The sequence below is a fragment of the Neophocaena asiaeorientalis genome, unplaced genomic scaffold, assembly GCF_003031525.2.
Source record: "Neophocaena asiaeorientalis asiaeorientalis breed wild unplaced genomic scaffold, Neophocaena_asiaeorientalis_V1.1 scaffold684, whole genome shotgun sequence".
Lineage (NCBI taxonomy): Eukaryota > Metazoa > Chordata > Mammalia > Artiodactyla > Phocoenidae > Neophocaena > Neophocaena asiaeorientalis.
In genome coordinates this window covers 3673334-3691666 of record NW_020174048.1, presented here as the reverse complement: position 1 = coordinate 3691666, position 18333 = coordinate 3673334, and the positions used below count along the sequence as shown (strand labels likewise).

The following is an 18333-nucleotide window of genomic DNA, read 5'->3' as shown; positions in this document are numbered from 1 at the left end:
AAAAAAAAAAAAAAAAACAGAAGAAAAAAATGTAAAACAAAAAAATAAAAAAAAAAAAAAAAAAAAAAAAAAAAAAGGAACTTGTAAATGGTCCGATCCAATATAATTTGAGAGATACTGGAGTGTTGCCTCCATAACTGCCTCTGTATAACCGGGTTCTGTCCTGGAAGTGGTAATGCTGCTTCCGAATTTCTAATTTTTGCCAACCAAATAAGCGCTATCTTCAAGCACACACACCAGAGGGTTTCATCAGATTGCTTCCAGAAACATTGTTTCTCATATTCGTTACCCCACAGCTGCTTGCTTCTTGAAAAAACTTGCTCAATGATATCCTGCTACCTTGAGTCATAAAATAATTCAGATTTTAGGCTCTTGCTAAAACAAAATGAAATATAATAGTTTCTAAAACTGATCATCGTAAAGACTATAAAACTAAGATAATACCTCTCATATTATATAACACAAGTACCTGGCACATTATATATAATGTCAGCCAATTATCCAAATTATTATTATATATTCTAATTTACATATAGGGAAAATTAATATGCAAAACTAAAATTGTGCAATGAGTCAGGATGGTGTGTTAATGGATAATTTTATTATAATTCAAAAAATGAGGATATTGATATTTCAAATAGATAAATACACACAAATGAGGGAGCTGAAATTTCTTTTTTCACTAAATAAATATTTTATTCCATCTCCTATACATAATTATACTATTTTCCATTGTTTTTAGAACACAACCTACATACTTGTGTTTTTCTGTTCACTTTTTATACTCTTACTGCATTTTCGCCAAAATATTTTTCAGCCCTGGAACGTAACCGCAGAACATTTTGTTTTAAATTTTAGAAAGCAATCAACAGAATTCGGGAAAAAATTATCATAGTCATTTTGACTGGGGAATTTTATTTTATTTTTCCAAGAAACAGTATAAAAATATACATTTCTTTGAATTTCACTTCCTAAAAGGTAAACTTCTTAAGAAACAGAAGGAATATTCAGAGAACTAGAGCAGAGCTGTCAGCTTTAGATAAGTTCTTAAATGATGCTTCAAATCAGTTAACTTCAGATGAGAAGAAAGAAAAAAAGATAAAAAAGAGAAATTTGAAAAACGTTTTATGACATCTTTGTTCTTTTTAATTAAAAACAAAAACCCCTGCCTTGTGCTTTCTCTGGGGCCAACTAAGGACTGGGGCTGTTAGACAAGGGAACGGATTTCCTTCTCAAATCCAATTAGGAACTTCCTCTGTGGAGTGGTCTAACAGGAGCTGTTCATAAGCTGGCTGAGAGCTCTGTTCCAGGAATACAAATTCTCCATCTAAATACTATTAAGGACGGAAAAAAAAAGATAAAGCGATCCTGAAAATTCAGTACGCTAAAGGAAAATGTACTTCTCTTCAACCAGCGTGTATTGAATTTGAAATACCCTATAGTGCTTATTGGACAAACAGCCTCACCTGGGGAGAAAGGCGTGCAGTTCTCTAAAGCAGTAAAATAGAATGACTGGGGAGGAAATAGCGAAACTGGTGGGAAGATTTCTTAGAAGAGGGGTTGTACGAGCTGACCCTTGAACGAGTGTGGCAGAATAAGATTAATAAATAGAGTTGACTCCAGCTAATAACATAGTGCTTCCCGGGAGCTGGGCCATCTTCTAAGCCTTTCACATCTACTAACTCAGGTTACTTACTTGTAGCAGGCTGATGGGGTCCGGGATATTATTATCCCATTTTAGAGGTGAGGAAACTGAAGTTCAGAAGTGATAAGTAACTTCGTGGTGCTCACACTTTCTGTAAATGACTTACCTAGGACGGGAACTCTGGTACGATTTGCACCCAAGATTCCGGGATCTTTACCATCATCTGCTGCCTACCGATTTGGAAATCAGGAAATGGGGACTGCTGAGAGCTTCATGTCAAAAGTCATTTTCTGGATCTCATTTTTTCCCTAAAATTTGAGGTTGGATTATTTTTTTAGGCTCCTTTCCTGCTCTGAAATTCTGAGGACCAAACCTCCCAGAATCAGGAAATAGCCCAACCAAAGGCACTGAGCAACCAAAAATTAGGAAGTGTGAGGATGGAGAGTGCCAAGAAGTATACTGCTAAATTCTGGATCCTGAAATATCTAAGCAAATATGTTTTTAAAAAACATCTTTAGCTACTCAAACTTCAGTGCTTTGGAGGATGTTTTAAGTTAAATAGTTCATTGTTAACTAATTGTTTACGGTGACTTCTTGGTATCTTATGTTAACAAACTATGTACATTTTGCTGCAACTTAACGTGAGTTCTACTAATAACAATCCTCCAACCTTTACACCCTGAAAGAACCCTTCTGACAAGGGTTTAAGTAAATCATTACACATTTAAAGGTAAAGTCTCCAGCATGGTTACTGAGTGCTTAATATGGACCAGGTGCTCTACTGGGTCCTAATCATGTATCTATGTCTTTGAAATGCTTGCTATCTGAATTGTTCAGCTCTTTTAAAGAAAAGGATTATAAAGTAATCAAAATGTTTTCCATGTGTTAATTATGCTTACCTGCCAAATATAAATTAATATCATGTCTAGGTAGAGAACCGATTGCTAAAATAACTGAGGGAGAAAGCTGAGGGCACCTAATGCCTCCCTAACATTCTGTTTGGATAAAGCAATAAAATCAGTGTGGCGTTATAACACCATTGGGTTGATTTGTTACCAGCCAGAGAACCATATTCATTAGTGTTCATAAACTAAATAACGTCAACGAGAAAAGAGTCTGTAGTGGAGGCACTGCGCTCTTCTTCCCTTCTATGCAATATTGTTATCAATCACGCAAGATTACTTTTCAGTGCTTCCAAGCTGGTAAGAAACAGTAAGATGATAAAAATAGAATCAAAATGTAAAGCAAACAAATGGAGGGGAAACACAGAACTGGAACACTTGAGATAAATTTAACAGGGATAAATATAAAACTCCTAAAATCAACCTATCAAACACACTATTCAGGTTTGCAGGCATTATTAAAGCAGTTTGATGTACAAATACTTGTTTTTTTTATATGCCCCAGCTGTTTTTTTTAGTAAATTTATTTATTTTTTGGCTGCATTGGGTCTTTGTTGCTGCGCGCGGGCTTTCTCTAGTTGTGGTGAGCGGGGGCTACTCTTCACTGCAGTGCGTGGGCTTCTCACTGCGAGGCTACTCTTTGTTGCAGAGCACGGGCCCTAGGCGCGTGGGCTTCAGTAGTTGTGGCACACAGGCTCAGTAGTTGTGGCTCCCGGGCTCTAGAGCGTGGGCTCAGTAGTTGTGGCGCACGGGCTTAGTTGCTCCGCGGCATGTGGGATCTTCCCGGACCAGGGCTCAAACCCGTGTCCCCTGCATTGGCAAGCGGTTCTTAACCACTGCGCCACCAGGGAGGCCCTTATATACCCCAGCTTAATAAGAACATCTGACAAAGCTGTTAACTATGTTAAATATTAGACTGCTGACCCTCCTATATCAGAAAGGAGAGATCATATTTGGCTTCAGGTGTTTGGTTCTGAGCTTTGAAGTATTAAGAGAGATGTCAGTTTCCACAGAATACATTCACAGCAGGGAATCTCAAATGAAGAGAGAGGTTTGAATATGTATTCTTTACTCACTTGTCCACATTCAAGTATACTTACTGAAAAGCTATTCCATAAAAGGAAGTTGGAATATAACAGTAATCAAGACAGATAATTCAAGTAGCCAGCCTTGGACATAGCAAAGCTATAGAGCTAACAGGTACCGGAGTTCCTAATCAAACAAACTTCACTCTGACGCCAGAGCACATGTTTTAGCCACTCTACTACTTTGCTCTTAATCAAACAACCCTCTTCCGGTTGGGCAAGGGAACCCCCCTCCCAATAACCGTCTGCCTTTTGGTGTGTTGAAGAGGCCCTGGTCAATGGCCCACGTTGCAGCTTAACCATCAACAGCGCTTCCTAAACACACATCTGCACAGGCTGTCCCGGTTTGTACAATGTGAATAGTTTGGTCACTTTGATGAACTCTATGATGCCATTAGGCTAAACGCATAACACAGCTTAAACCGACTGGGTGTTTGCTGCTCACAGGGGCAAATGTGAATTAGGTTTGTGGGGTTAGAGGCTTGACTCACCTTGCAGGAGTGCCGTGAATACTTGGCTACGTCCTTAGTGAGCACAGGAGAGACTATCTCAAGACCATGTAATGTACCCCCAAATATCTATGCCTCTGTAACATCACCACCTTCTGTCTACCAGATATCCAAGTAAGGTTCTGAGAGAATTATACCTTCCTGCCCTAAGACTGCCGTATGCCTTTAGGAATAGCAGTAGTTATAGGAATCCCAGGAGGACCTAAAAAATGTAGTTACTAAAATAATTTCGGATGTTCGGTGGTACAAACGAGGCACCTTATTTAAGAAAGTGGGCCATCCCAAATCCCTTGCTTGCATGAGATTTTCAGCATCATATACTCCGTTGTCACAAAGCTCAATGCTTCCCTATCTTGGCTTCATGCTAGAAGTATCTGAGGAGCTTTAAAATTATAATGATGTGTAGGCTCCACCGAAAAAATTCAGACTCTGTGGGGTGCGGTCCAGGCATTAGTAAATGTTAAAAGCTCCCCGAGGATATTCCAACATGCAGTCAAGGTTGAGATGTACTTCTGTGAATAAACAAACGTGTGAGGAGGCGAGTTGTCAGCTGCACCCCGACCTTACACCCCTAGACAGGGTGGGCGTGCACCCAAGATTCCCTGCCCATGTAAATTCAAAACCCTCAACAAGGTACTTCAACTCCCGTGGGGCCTCATGTTCTTGTAGGGACCTCTGTCCCCAGGCTCGGCCATCTGCTTTTGCTGTTTTCAGTTTTTCTTTGGGATTCAATAATTTGCCCGTTCAAATAATTTCAGATTATGATTGCTTTTACGTATTATTTTGAGCAATAGAGGAGGGATTTACATTTATGGAGGCAAATATATGTGATTCGAATTAGACATCCATCCCCTAAAATATCCTTAAGTCACCCCACCACCACAAAGACAGTGCACTTACCCCATGGAGCCTTCAACCTTACACCCTCTTCCCCCTCATTCACCTCTTGATCTTTTCTTTCATTCCCATCTCAAGATACACTTTTATGTTTGGTCTTACAGAGAAACCTACTATCTTATTGTCTGGGCCACAAGTAGACATCCATTCCCCAGTGTTCTACCTTCCCTTTTAAGCAAATTATGGAGGTATTTTCTCAAAAACAGCCTGACCCTAAGGAGAACTCTGGGATAATAAAAATGCTCATTTTGTTATACCTACTAAATAAATGAAAAAATGGAATAAATTTACTTTATTATTGTACATTATAATAACTTTAGGCTGGAAAAGAGACCAGTTGCTACATAATGATGACTGAAACTATTCTAAAGTTAGATTAACTATTTCTTCTAAAAATATAAATATCTTAAATTGTCTGAGTCACATCTTCATTGGTCAGAGACTTGGCTTTGAGGGTAATTTGCCCATCCTATCCCAAATTACTCTGTCACTAGAGTTACAGATTACGGAGAGGAGATTAAAGAGATAATTAGTTCTCTTTTATTCCTAGAAGAACACTTCCCATTTCTTCAGTTAAAAATGGTTCACTTTGTGTCATGATGGAAGTACTGTGATCACTGATTATATACTATCAAAAATTCTGGGAGAAGTGAAAGAGAAGATGTCCCTGGAGATCATTTTTCATTTAGTGTATAAGGTTAAATAGACTCCCAGATGCTCTGCTGAAATAGAGAGATGCATCTCAAGAAACACGCAAGCACCCAATTTGCCAGCTGATGGGAAAGCAAGCACCCGGAAGCTGGCAGCTCTCTCTGCGTGAGGAAGACGTACGATCTCGAGGTTAACAAGCCTTGTCCACTTAAGACTATATGCCACTAGGGAATGTGAGCGAATTCCTTGTCCATTGAACGAGGAGGGTGTGTTAGAACATCAAGAAACTGCTGAGTGCGAATCAGAAGCCTGATATCCCCGCCCTACTAAAATACTAAAGTGCAAAGTAAACTCACCAACTGCACATCCAATTTTAGAAATTTAGAACTATGTCACTTTCTGAACAAGAGGTCTGGTTTCAGTGTCATATAATCCCATCCTAACCTGAGTTGAAGATTATTTTGTTCACATGCGAAGACATCTAGAGCAGTCAATGAACTCCTCTATTCTGATGTCTATATTTATGAAATTAGAAACTTTATACCAATTTACTGTGTGCTGGTTTTCACTGACACAAAGTGAATGCTCTCTTTTACTCCTTTCTCAGTAGGTAAAGAGAAATTGGATCGTCTCTTCATCTATCCATAAAGATCCATCATCATAGAGATGATGAAATTCACACTAACTAGAGTTGTGAAGGAAGACCATGCAACGCACATGAGCCTCTTTAATTAGATTTTTCTCTCCATGCATTTTGCCAGCTCAGCTCTCCTGAACTGTTCTGCCGGTTGACTCTGGAAGCCCCAAATGATTTATGCCTTTCCAAAAATAAACAATAATAAAAGCTCACAGATACAGTATAACTTGAGTCATTGGACCCAACCTATGGGAGTAGAGCTACTCAGGAGGGCAGCATTCAGCGTCTGAGAGCACCGTGTTGGGAGCGAGATGAATCTTACTCGACATTCTAGCTCCGCTGCTTTCTAGCATGACCTCCAGGATGGGGATATCCTCTCCAAGATACAGTTTCCCTATTTTGCAAATGCAGAGAATAGTATGTCTTAAAGAATTCTTGCAGGATTTCAATATGATGGTGAAAATAAAGAGCTTAGCAGAGGACCTAAAATGTGGAGAGTGCTCAGTAAATGCAGTCCCCAACTTCAGTCTTCGCAGGGGAGTGGGGTGCACAGACACATGAAGAGAGGTGTAGACCCTGCCTGCCGTACCCCTTCTTCTGTGACAGCAAACGTCTCCAAGTTGGCTTCAAAATGGCGATAGCTGCCAAATAACTGGAGGTTTCTGGAGGCATCGGGTGTGTTTAAAAGAGCTTTTCCTCCCTAGGGTCCTTGCTTCCCTGATGGGGTTAGTAAGATTTGCGGAGGTAACTTCGGCAACTTATTACCATGTATAATTTGGCCTCTGTGAGAAATGTGTGGACAAAAAGCCCAAGGTGACAAAGAGAATTCCAGTCGTGAGAGAACAACAAAACAGGCATGTTCCTCTAGTTTCGGCCCTGAAACACATCATCAAGATGCTCCAAGGGTTTCTGAAAATCTTATCTAGCTGTGGAGTTGAGATGATATTAAAAGTAATGGCACCTTAGAGGCTGATTAAAAAAATCAGAAGTCAAGTTAGCTCAAAATGTTGTTAGCAGACCCATTTTAGGCGTTTTTCTTCATAAAGTTAATAAATGCATGCAGCAGTTTTACCTGCTTTTCTGACTGACGAATCTGTTAGTGTCTTCAATGTCTTCTGCATGATTATATAGGGATAGGAAGGCTTATCTTCCACTCATGAAGTTACTACATTTTGTGTTCACTTGCTGACAGATCTAGCGGTTTCAACGTAGCTATGAACCTAGTCATTTGCTACCTGAAGAAAACTGCAGAAGTACTTGGGCTTTTACTGTATCCAAACAGGCTGATGGGACAGTGTTCTTACCTATGAAAAGAAGTGATGGGAAATGGGTAACAGTCTGATGTCTGAGATATAGGAGCCTTTGATAAATATTCACATCTTCTTTTTTTTTTTTTTTTTATTTTTGTTTGGCTTAAACAACAGAAATTTATTGTCTCACAGTCCTGGAGGCTAGAAGTCTGAAATCAAAGTGTAGGCAGGGTTGGTTCCGTCTGAGGGTGTGAGGGAAGGATCTGTTCCAGGCCTCTTTCCTTGGCTTGTAGGTAGCCATCTTCATGTTCACATGTTTTCTTCCAGGTAACCCTGTCTGTCTCCAAATTTCCCCTTTTTATAAGGACACCAATCATATTGGATTAGGGGCCACTCTTATGACCTAGTTTAACTAATAGTCACATCTTCACAATATGACTGAAGAAAGAGTGAAAAAGAATGAGACTGGGGGGGGAGGGGTGCAGAGAGGAGGAGAAAGGGGAGAAAGAGCGCGGGCGCGCGTGCATGCGTGCACAGGAGAGAGAGAGAGAGAGAGAGAGAGAGAGAGAGAGAGAGAGAGAGATTGTGTAAACAGAGCAAGCATCCAATGAGAAAATGGCCACTTCTTTTCCAAGAGCTCCGAGTAAGAAGCACTGGATCCATTTCTAAAATCAAAACCAGAGCAAAACTTTATCTTAGAGAACAAGAAACACCAATGATAATAGTAAATAAACTAATTTGGTCAGTGAACTTTGTTCATTTTTTAATAAATCTGTTCTGTGATTTATAGTGTCCTCCTAATATATTTTTGAATAACTGCTTAAACCTATTCTCAGAAATAACTCTTGCAGTAAAATTATCTTAGGTAATTAGAATTAGCTCAGAACATTATCTAAATAGAAAATTTACTTTGTTGGAAAAAAAGTAAGCAGACAATTCAAAAACATCTCCTTGAATCTAGAAATTTCAATAAAAGGCAGAATCTAGCAGTAAATAAGACAGATAATACGTTCCAACCAAGTGGGGATTATCCCACACAACGTGACTGCCTCAGTATTTGAAAACAAATCCACATCATTCACTGTATTAGCATAATAACAGGGGAAAAATAAAAGCCTGTGATCATTTTAATGAATGCAGAAAAAGCATTTGATAAAATTCAACGCCCCTTCATGATAAAAACGGTCAACAAAAACTAAAAGGGAACGTTCTCTGATAACGAACACCTATGAAAAACTAACATCATAGCTAGTGAAATCTTGAAGGTTTTCCCCCTCAGATGGAGGACAAGGCATGGGTATATACTCTCATCACTTTTATTTAACACTGTAGTAGAGGTCCTAACTGGTACAATAAAGCAAGAAAATACAAGAGCATGAAATTCAGAAAGGAAGAAGAAAAACCGTCTTCCCTAGCAGGTAACCAGACTGTTTATGTAGAAAACCCTAAGGAATTCATAAAAAACTACTGGAATTAATACTGGATACAAGGTCAGTAAGCAAAAATCAATTTTGTTTCTATGCACTAACAACAAACTTTTGCTCATCAAAGACCATTAAGTACAGAAATAGCCAAGACATGTCTTGGAAAAAAATATTTACAAAACATATATCTGACAAAGAGCTGATCTCAAAAGTATATAAAAAACTTCCACAATTCAAGTTAAAGAAGACAAGCCATCCAAGGATGTTTTAAAAAGGCAAAAGATTCAGATATTTCATAAAGGAGGAGATACAAATGTCAAGGGAACACATAAAGAAGTTTCCAGCATCATTAGTTATCCAAGAACTGCCAGTTAGCTGGGACGAAGTGAGAGAGTGGCATGGACATATATACAATACCAAACGTAAGGTAGATAGCTAGTGGGAAGCAGCCGCATAGCACAGGGAGATCAGCTCGGTGCTTTGTGACCTCCTGGAGGGGTGGGATAGGGAAGGTGGGAGGGAGACGCAAGAGGGAGGGGTTATGGGGATATATGTATATGTATAGCTGATTCACTTTGTTATAAAGCAGAAACTAACACACCACTGTAAAGCAATTATACTCCAATAAAGATGTTAAAAAAATAAATAAATCACACACATAAAAATTAAAAAAATAAAAGAACAATGAAATACCATCACACACTCAGCAGAAAGACTATTATTTTAAAAGCCAAAAAGCTGATAACGCCCAACTTCGCTCCACGTGCAGGGGCTGGCTGACTCTCCTGTACTGCTGCTGGGTGTACAAAATAGGCCAACCACTTTGCAAAGCAGCCTGTTGGCTTCTTGTGAAACCACACAGACACCTATCCTGTGATGCAGTCTTTCCATACTTAAGTATGTCCCCAAGAGACAGAAAAGGACAACCATAAAACTGGTAAAAAATGTTCATCGAGTATCATTCATATTATTCAGAATTGTCAACCTAGAAACCACCTAGGTGTCCATCACCGGGTGAATGGCTGAAGAAATTGTGGTGTATTTACACAGAAATGCTACTCAGAAGTAAAAAAGAGCAAACTTTCAATGCATGCAACCACACAGGTGTATCTTACAGACATTATGAGTGCAAAATGCTTTATACAGAAGAGTACACAGTCTATAACTCAACTTACATGAAGTTCTAGAACAGGCAGAGCTAATGTGTGGTGGCCCATGGGGCAGTGGGAATGATGATTGTCTAGAAAGAGCCATGAGCAACTTTTCCTGGGTGATGGTCATATTCTAAAAATCGTAGGTGTTTGTATCACTCAGGTGTGTGCATTTGTCAACACCCATGGAGTGGGAACTTAAGATCTGTGCAGTGCACCATTTTATGGTTTTTTACCATTTTCTCAAAAGAAAAAAAATATCGACCTTTGGTTAGTGATATGTATACTGAAGTGTTTAGTAGGGAAGTGTGCTGGTATCTTCAACTTACTATGAAATCCATCAAAATTGATACAAGAACAAATAGATGGATACTTTTGTGATAAAGCAAATATAGTAAAATATTAATTGTAGAATACAGATGGTGGGTATATGGATGTCCTATATATAACTTTTCAACGTGTTTGAAGGCGATCTGAATATATATATACACACACGTTGAAATGTGTTTTTAAATTGCATGAATTTATTATAGACGTAGGATTCTAGAAATATTCACCAAGGTTAATATAAGTCAAATATTCCTTGGGAAAGAAAATTCATGTTTGAGAAGGAAATAAATTTCAAATCTCTTCCAGATATGACCTAGATATCATAGTTTGAAAGGAAAAAAGTATACTTACTATTTTCTGGACAAGAACATTTAAAAGTTTATATGATCTCACTGAAGTTGAGACTTGCTGGTTTTGTAAAATTAGGGATTAGAAACTTGATTGGAGTATAACTTCTACAATGCCTGCTAACACTGTTTTAGAAACAGAAGTAGGCAGAAAAAGAAGCTCTTAGGTTACAATCTGACTCGGGCTGTTCGAAATTTGCAGAGTAGAATTTAATAACAGTGCAACGAGTGTCTGTGTTTGTTTTATAAGAAAGACCTCTTAAATAAGGTATACCTGCAACATAATCTTTTACACCCAGTGCTCATTCATTTTAAAACATTTCGTTATGTTTTTGGTATTTGTATTTAAATTCAGAGATGACATCTATTATTAATAAGAGTTGAAGGAAAGAGAGTTCACGCCACCCATGAGCTAAAATGCAAAGGCCTTTTTTTAAATTCACAAATATTTGAATTCTTAATTAAGCATATTTAATGCTTGTCAATCACAGTGCTGAGTGATTGGTGCCCTTATTCTAATATAGTCTTACGTGTTAATTTAGTGTCAAGAGCCTGAAGACAGAGACTATATTTTTGGCATATTCTGTGATTCTCACCCTGGGCACTTAGCTATCATGCCCATGTGGCTGATAGGGGAATTATAGCTACTGAAGGGAAATACGTACATATCAATTTCTTGGAAGGAAGACATTGAGAACAACTCAGGGCTACTAGGACGAACACTAACAAACCTTCCTTTGTCTCCCCTTCACAGCTGGTTTTCACCAGGACCCAGTTCACGGCCTTGTGCTCATTCTGTGGCTGTGTCTTCACAGTAGAGAATGACAGTGTTCCTTGGATATCTAAAGGAAATCCCACATGCCCTTGGGTTGTGATTTTAGAAGAAAAGACAACTACACGCCTGGATAAGCTCTCTCCTCCCACTGCAACGTGGCCCCCATCCTTTTCCACGTTCCTTCCCCCCCACCCCGCCCCCGTATTATCTGTATCATCTTCCTCTAATTACCTCATTCTCCACGTGCATTAATCCCCACAACTCTCAAACGTGTTGGGGAACTTTGTTTACAGCTGGATGGAGTTAAACCAGAGTTCCTTCGCTTCCAGAATATACTTCATGGTTTCAGTGTTTCTTTGTCCCCTGGATCTAAGCTTAATAAGCTACGTTCATAGCGAGGCCCAGATCTTTGCTGCCAAAGTAAACGAGTTTCCCTGGAAATGGTCTCATATGATCCTGGGCAGGGGAGAGCAGAAGGAGAAGGGGAGAGAGGAAGACCTCTTACCCTTGACTGGGTTATCCTTCAACTGTGAGTGAAATTGCAAAGCAAATTACAGATCACTGACAATTTAAGAGGACAAATTATATGTGCTTTAATTATATGTATGCCTTAATATTTGAACTTTCAAAAAGAAATGCTTCCACTTAACATTTCAGAATATCTGTTATCCATTATCACTGTAGTTAAGCAGAATCAGAGAGTCATGGAAAAAAGATACAAGAGGTTTTCTAATTTAATAACCTTGATTACAGATGAGGATTTAGAAATATATTTTGAAACTCTAAGAAACATTGAGCTAATTTCTCTCTCTCTATGTTTTTGCATTAAAACCCTACCTTTTGCTGACTACGGTGGATTACCTTAGCTACCTGAGTGGAGGAAAGGGACTTGTGGAATATATCAATACGGGCGGGTGGTGGGGGAATGGGGGCAAAGTGAGGAGTTGATACATCAAAATAAACGTCAGGTCAGTGTAGCTGTTTAGTTGGGGCGTGTTACAGACAGGGGAGTTGAGCCTGAAGAAGTCAAAGGCTGTGTCACCTGTCTTCATTTACTCAACAAGTGTTTATTTAACTTGTACCATGCATACTGTTCCAAGTGCTGGAGAAAGAGCAGAAAACATCTTTTTTAAAGTCAGTGATAGTGTTTGGACTGAGTGCTGAGAGGAAGAGAGCAGGGTGGTGTGTTCTAGGAAGTACCAGTAGGTCTGCCGCTGCAGCACAGCGTGTGAAGGACGAGCAAACGCCCAAAATGGAGCATCTGTGAGTCTGTATATTTATTGCAATTGACTCTTATTTGTGAGGAAGGTAACAGGGAGTCTTGCTTGGAATTGGATTTTAGGGCACTAACCCAATTCTGTTAAATTTAAAATCTAGGTGTTTAAGCCAATTCCTGTCATCAGATTGCGCTTGTTTCCTAATTCTTGTGCTGTGCAAGGAGCTCCTTCATGCGACCTTATGTAAATCCCAGACAACCTTTCAGTTATAGTTTCCTTCGGGCTGCTTTTGCTTAAAATAAACAAAAGACCGCCCCTCTCTTCAACCAATGCAACGAGGTCACCAGATGACAACGCGTCATCCGACCGCAGGTAGATGGTACCTGAAAGGTCCCTTCCCAGCCCCCAAAGCGAAGTTCTTAAGAATTGTGCTGGGGAGTCTGTTAGGATTCACTTCGAGTATCTGGTTCTGTATAATTTGACATTTTGACCAGATCCCAGGAAATTCAGTCTATTAAAAAATATGAGACTCCTTGAACCTCTTGCTCTGGAAATCATTTCTGTCAGAGACAGAAAAATGTGACAGTATTTGGTATCCGACAGTATTGATGCATTTCATCACTGGTTCAACAACAACAAAAACTGATTTGCCTGAAGTAAGTCAGTCAGTTATTATGAAATTGTTCTTCTTTACAATTAGGTTAGATCTGGGGAGAAATTTAACCTGAGGTAAATTAAGGAGGAGATAGAAAAGGTTTTCTGGATTAACATCCTCCAGTTACACAGAGGCTTTAGAAACAGATTTTGAAGCACTAAGAAATGTTGACTAATTTCTATCTTTATATGTTTTTGCATTAAAACTCTACTATCCATAGCTGACACCAGTGGATACCCTAGCTATTTCAGATTTAGCTTGAAGGAAATTGAGTGAATCTACATTGTAAGTTTCATTCTAACAATTGTTTAGATTAAGCAAGACAGTCACATCTTTTCCAGGCTATGCCTTGGATCCTTTCTACAAATGATTCACTTTTCTTCAAAATGTGCTTATCTTTTCTTCTTAAGAGGATTCTTTGGGGATGGTTTGAAAATGTGTATTTATTTTGTTTAATCAAAATATAGCTAACATTTAAAAATGATAAAGGACTTGAAATGTTCAAATATAAATGTTTACTTCCCTTAGAACACATGACTAAAAAAATCACTTTTTTGGAACATATGTAACATAATTGACATTAATCAGTTTTCTCTCCTGATGCATGAGTTTAAATCGTCTTTAAATGTCATAGAAAGGAAGCCCAATGCTGGAATGAGCAGAAACACTATCGATTTATTCAAGTCTGTAATTTAATTCTGAAAAAGCTAAACACAAATAACTATGGCAGAGCTCCACTCTTTGCCAACGCTTAGGCTCCAAATGCTGAAAAATCTTTCTCCTCACAGCACCATACTGCGTTTCTCACTTAAAAGGGCAGTCCTGTTTTATTCAGGCAGGGTTTGTGAATTCCAGCAGTGATAGGGCCCAGGTGTCTACATAAAGGAGCAAAGCAGCCAGGTGTACTACGGTGGAGAGATGGGCCATCTGAAGGCACACACCCATCTAAAGATGATCTTGCCATGTGGGCATTCGGGCCGGGTATTGCCGCAGTTTCTACTTTTTCAAAAGAAGCTGAGCATCTGAAATTTTACGTAATTTTTTTTTCATTTAAAAAGATATTGCCCAGTAATTCAACTGTTTAAACACCACAATGATCAAACATTACATTCCCATGGATCAGATTCAGCATTTAGAATGCTATTTTGTAATCTCTACAATAAAGTCTCACCTTATAGTATCAATAAATGCACAGAATGGGTTAGGCATACCGGGTCTAGAAGCAGACTTTCTTGGTTTAAATCCCTCTTCTACCAAGCTGTGTGACTTTGGGCAACTTATTCAATCTCCCTGTGTCTCTGTTTTCTCACCTATAAAGTAAGGTTTTTCATGGGGCCTACTTTATAGAGGTGTTGAAGACATTAAATATATTCAAATTGCTTGGAATATTGCCTACATCTAACAAAAGAGTCACTAAGTGTTAACTATCAAATCAGTACTATTGTTTTTATTATTATTATCATTATATACAGGACAAACACTATGGTTGGAACTGGGCTGCTACTGGAGTTGGCAGTTTGGGGTCAGGAGGGTAAGCAGCCTCATGGGAAGGAATAAACATTTTGAAAACCTCTATTGGGCTTCCCTGGTGGCGCAGTGGTTGAGAGTCCGCCTGCCGATGCAGGGGACGCAAGTTCGCGCCCCGGTCCGGGAAGATCCCACATGCCGCGGAGCGGCTGGGCCCATGAGCCATGGCCGCTGAGCCTGCGCGTCCGGAGCCTGTGCTCCGCAACGGGAGAGGCCACAACAGTGAGAGGCCCGCGTACCGCAAAAATTAAAAAATAAAAATAAAAACCTCTATTATTTTTAAGACATTTTATACAATTTATTCAATTCTCACATCACTTGATGAGGTAAACATTAGTCTCATTTGACCAATGAGGAAAATGAGATTCCAAGACTTTAAGTAACTTGTCCACACTCACATTGTACATTTTATAATCAGGCTTGTGTGAATACTGAACCCTTTCTCTACATAGTGTGCATTATTGCCTTTCTCAAAAAAATGGGAATCTAAGTAGATAGAAGAGACTGGTGAACTGGCAGATGAGCCAGAGGTCACATCCTGAAGATCCAAAGCACAGGCTGGTTTAAATTAGGGCAGCGAGTTGAGGCCCTGAGAAGTTAACCTAGGCTATGAGACTTAGAACCCAGGTGTTGCATCTGGACAAGGTGTGAGGGGCCCGGGACTATTGATGCCCAAAGGTCACCAGGTACGAGCCAGCAGTCTGACGAAATCGGGATTACTGACTTGATGCAAAGACAGAGGGCCCTCAGGAAGAACCGTGGGACAGCACTCCACGTGAGCCTTGCAGAAAGCCTCTTCTGTAAGGTTCAGGTGAAGGGGAAGGGGAAGGACTCAAAGGAGGGTCTCAAGGAAGCGGGATCAGTTCTGGATTGGCTTCCATTTCTGAGCCAGAAGGGGGAAAAGTAGGATTGACTAGGGACTGAGCCCCATAATGGAGCCAGGGCAGGTCAACAGCTGTGTACGCCAGTAGCAGATGAGAAGAGCAGAGTGGACGTGGGATTTCATTGGCAAGAAGAAGATATGTGGCAACCTTCAGCCACTGGCAGGGCCTTGGGAGACAGGGCATTTCCTGTTCACTATGCTGCTTCCCCTGAGTCTGCGTTCCCAACAGGGAATTCACAACAGGGCTATTTGCAGGTCTACAAACTAACCTTTCAGCAAATCAAAGGGGAATGGTTTTGAGGGATTACATTAAGAAAGATTGATAATTTAAACCAAAATGCTGGTTTAACATTTTACCATTACAAATAAAACTATCAATAACCAACATGACCTCTGCAGGCACAACTACATGATAAGGTTTATCCTAATTACAAGGTTGCACTTAGAACACAGAACAAGTAAAGCTGTTTACAAGGGTGAGAATATTTAGGGCATCAGGTAGGAGTGTCTGGTGTGCCCCTCTTGCTCAGGTAGAGCACAGATTGTGGATCAGATTTCCTGTCTTGAAATTCTGGCTCCAATTCTATTCCTGTGTGACCTGGAATAACTCACTTAACTTCTCTGTGCCTCAGTTTTCCTGCATGTGAAGTGGGGATAATAATCTACTTCACAGGATTATCAGGAAGATTAAACGAGTTAATGTACGAAAGTGCTCAGAACAAAGTCTGGCGCATAGTAATAATAATATATCAGTTGTTCTTTTTACAGTGTTATGATTATAGATTCATAATCCTGGTCAGCTTCTGTCCTGACCATGTTCTGATGGATACTGCCAATGTTTATTGGTTGGTTTTTTCTGTGATTCTCACTGTAATACGTTTTCTGGCTAACCAATCCTTCTAATTAGCGCTTTCATTTTGTAAATATGCACTATTTCAATCTGGTAAAAGTAAAGTCTTATTGGTCTAGAGATATTTTTTTAAAGGCAATTTTGAAACTCCTGGCTCTGACTAATCAGGTACTGATGATATCTGTAGTTTAGCGATTAATGAGAGCTGTGTCTTCAGGTACCCAGAGAGGAGTGTTGGCTGGAGCATCTGGGGCAGTTCTAGGTCCAGGCCTGGTTTTAGGAAACCCCACTTCCTACCTCTCTGACTTTTTTTTTTCTGTTAGCAATTACTGTTCCTTACACAGTTTCATTTACACCTAAAAACCATCAGCTCTACTTTTTATCTGTTTTAATTATTGGGCATCAGTTTAATATTTATTTGAAGGAAGAAACCCACCACTAAAAGACATATGCAAACCACTGATCAAAATAGGTTTCCACGATACGCGTGCCCACGTATGGAGATGTTATAGTATGTGTGGTCCTGCCTCAAATGGGTCAGCGCTCTGTTTTCTGGGTTTGTTCTACGTTTCTCTGGTTAGAGGGGCCTACCTATGCCCCGGGCAATCCTGGAAGATAGAGGACACAAAACACTGGTCAGCAAACACTGGTAACATAGCCTCATCTCCTGTGCAAATTGCTTGCCGCCAGCAATGTCAGGCAAGAAGATGAACGGGCCACCTTGACTAAGAAAACCATCCTCGGGTTGGGATTCAGCCCTTAGGACGGACATAAACCTTCCTGAGTCACTGGGCCACAGTGTGCACGTTGTGCCGCTTGTACAGAAACCATGAGACAGCCGCCGGAACACGCGGCACACCTGGGTTGAAAAGCAGTTTTTCCATCCTATCGGCACTAAAGAGTCCTCATCCACGATTTCCAATTCTCTTTCCCGTCTGCTGGCGAACTAGGACTCTGCCGTCAGATCCTGTTGCTGTTGCCGCCCTAGGGACCTGCGCGCGCGCGCACACACACACACACACACACACACACACACACACACCCGGCGCCGCCTGTCTTCCTCTGCTGCCTCAGCCACTTCTTACTGACCCTGTCTCTTCACCGAAAGAGCCTTAAGGCCGCCCAGTAAGTTTCCCTCAACGTTTTATTTCAAAATTAAGGCATCAAGATACGTTCGCCTAAGCAGTACTCTCTCCCAAATCCACCTCAGCTCGTTGATACTCAACTGTGGACCAGCGTGGAACCATCTGTATCAGCGCGGGGCCCTCACTCTGTGACAGCTTAAAACTCAGTTTTCTCACCTGTAAGGGAGGGATTACACCCAATGCTCACAGGTTGTCATGAAGACTGGATGATATATGTGTCTACCATACACACATGTTAATAAATATCCAAAAAACTTTACTTATTATTGTTATCTACATTCCAGGAAAATGGCAAAACAAACCCCCCAAACAAAAAACAATCGTTTTGGTGAATAAGATGCCAAACAACATATTTTATTTCATATTATGTGAAAAATTGTAATGGCTATCAACTGAAAGGTTGTTTTGTAGAAAAAAAAGGTAAATTCATAGTCTGTCATTCTTCTGACCGGG

The 18333-nt window shown here is 40.0% G+C and overlaps 1 protein-coding gene across 1 annotated transcript in view; it reads right to left on the bottom strand.

The window, feature by feature from the left end:
• Positions 1 to 18333, bottom strand: part of NALF1 (NALCN channel auxiliary factor 1) — a 569714-nt gene that overhangs the window by 199292 nt on the left and 352089 nt on the right. The gene's annotated exons all lie outside the window — the stretch shown is intronic.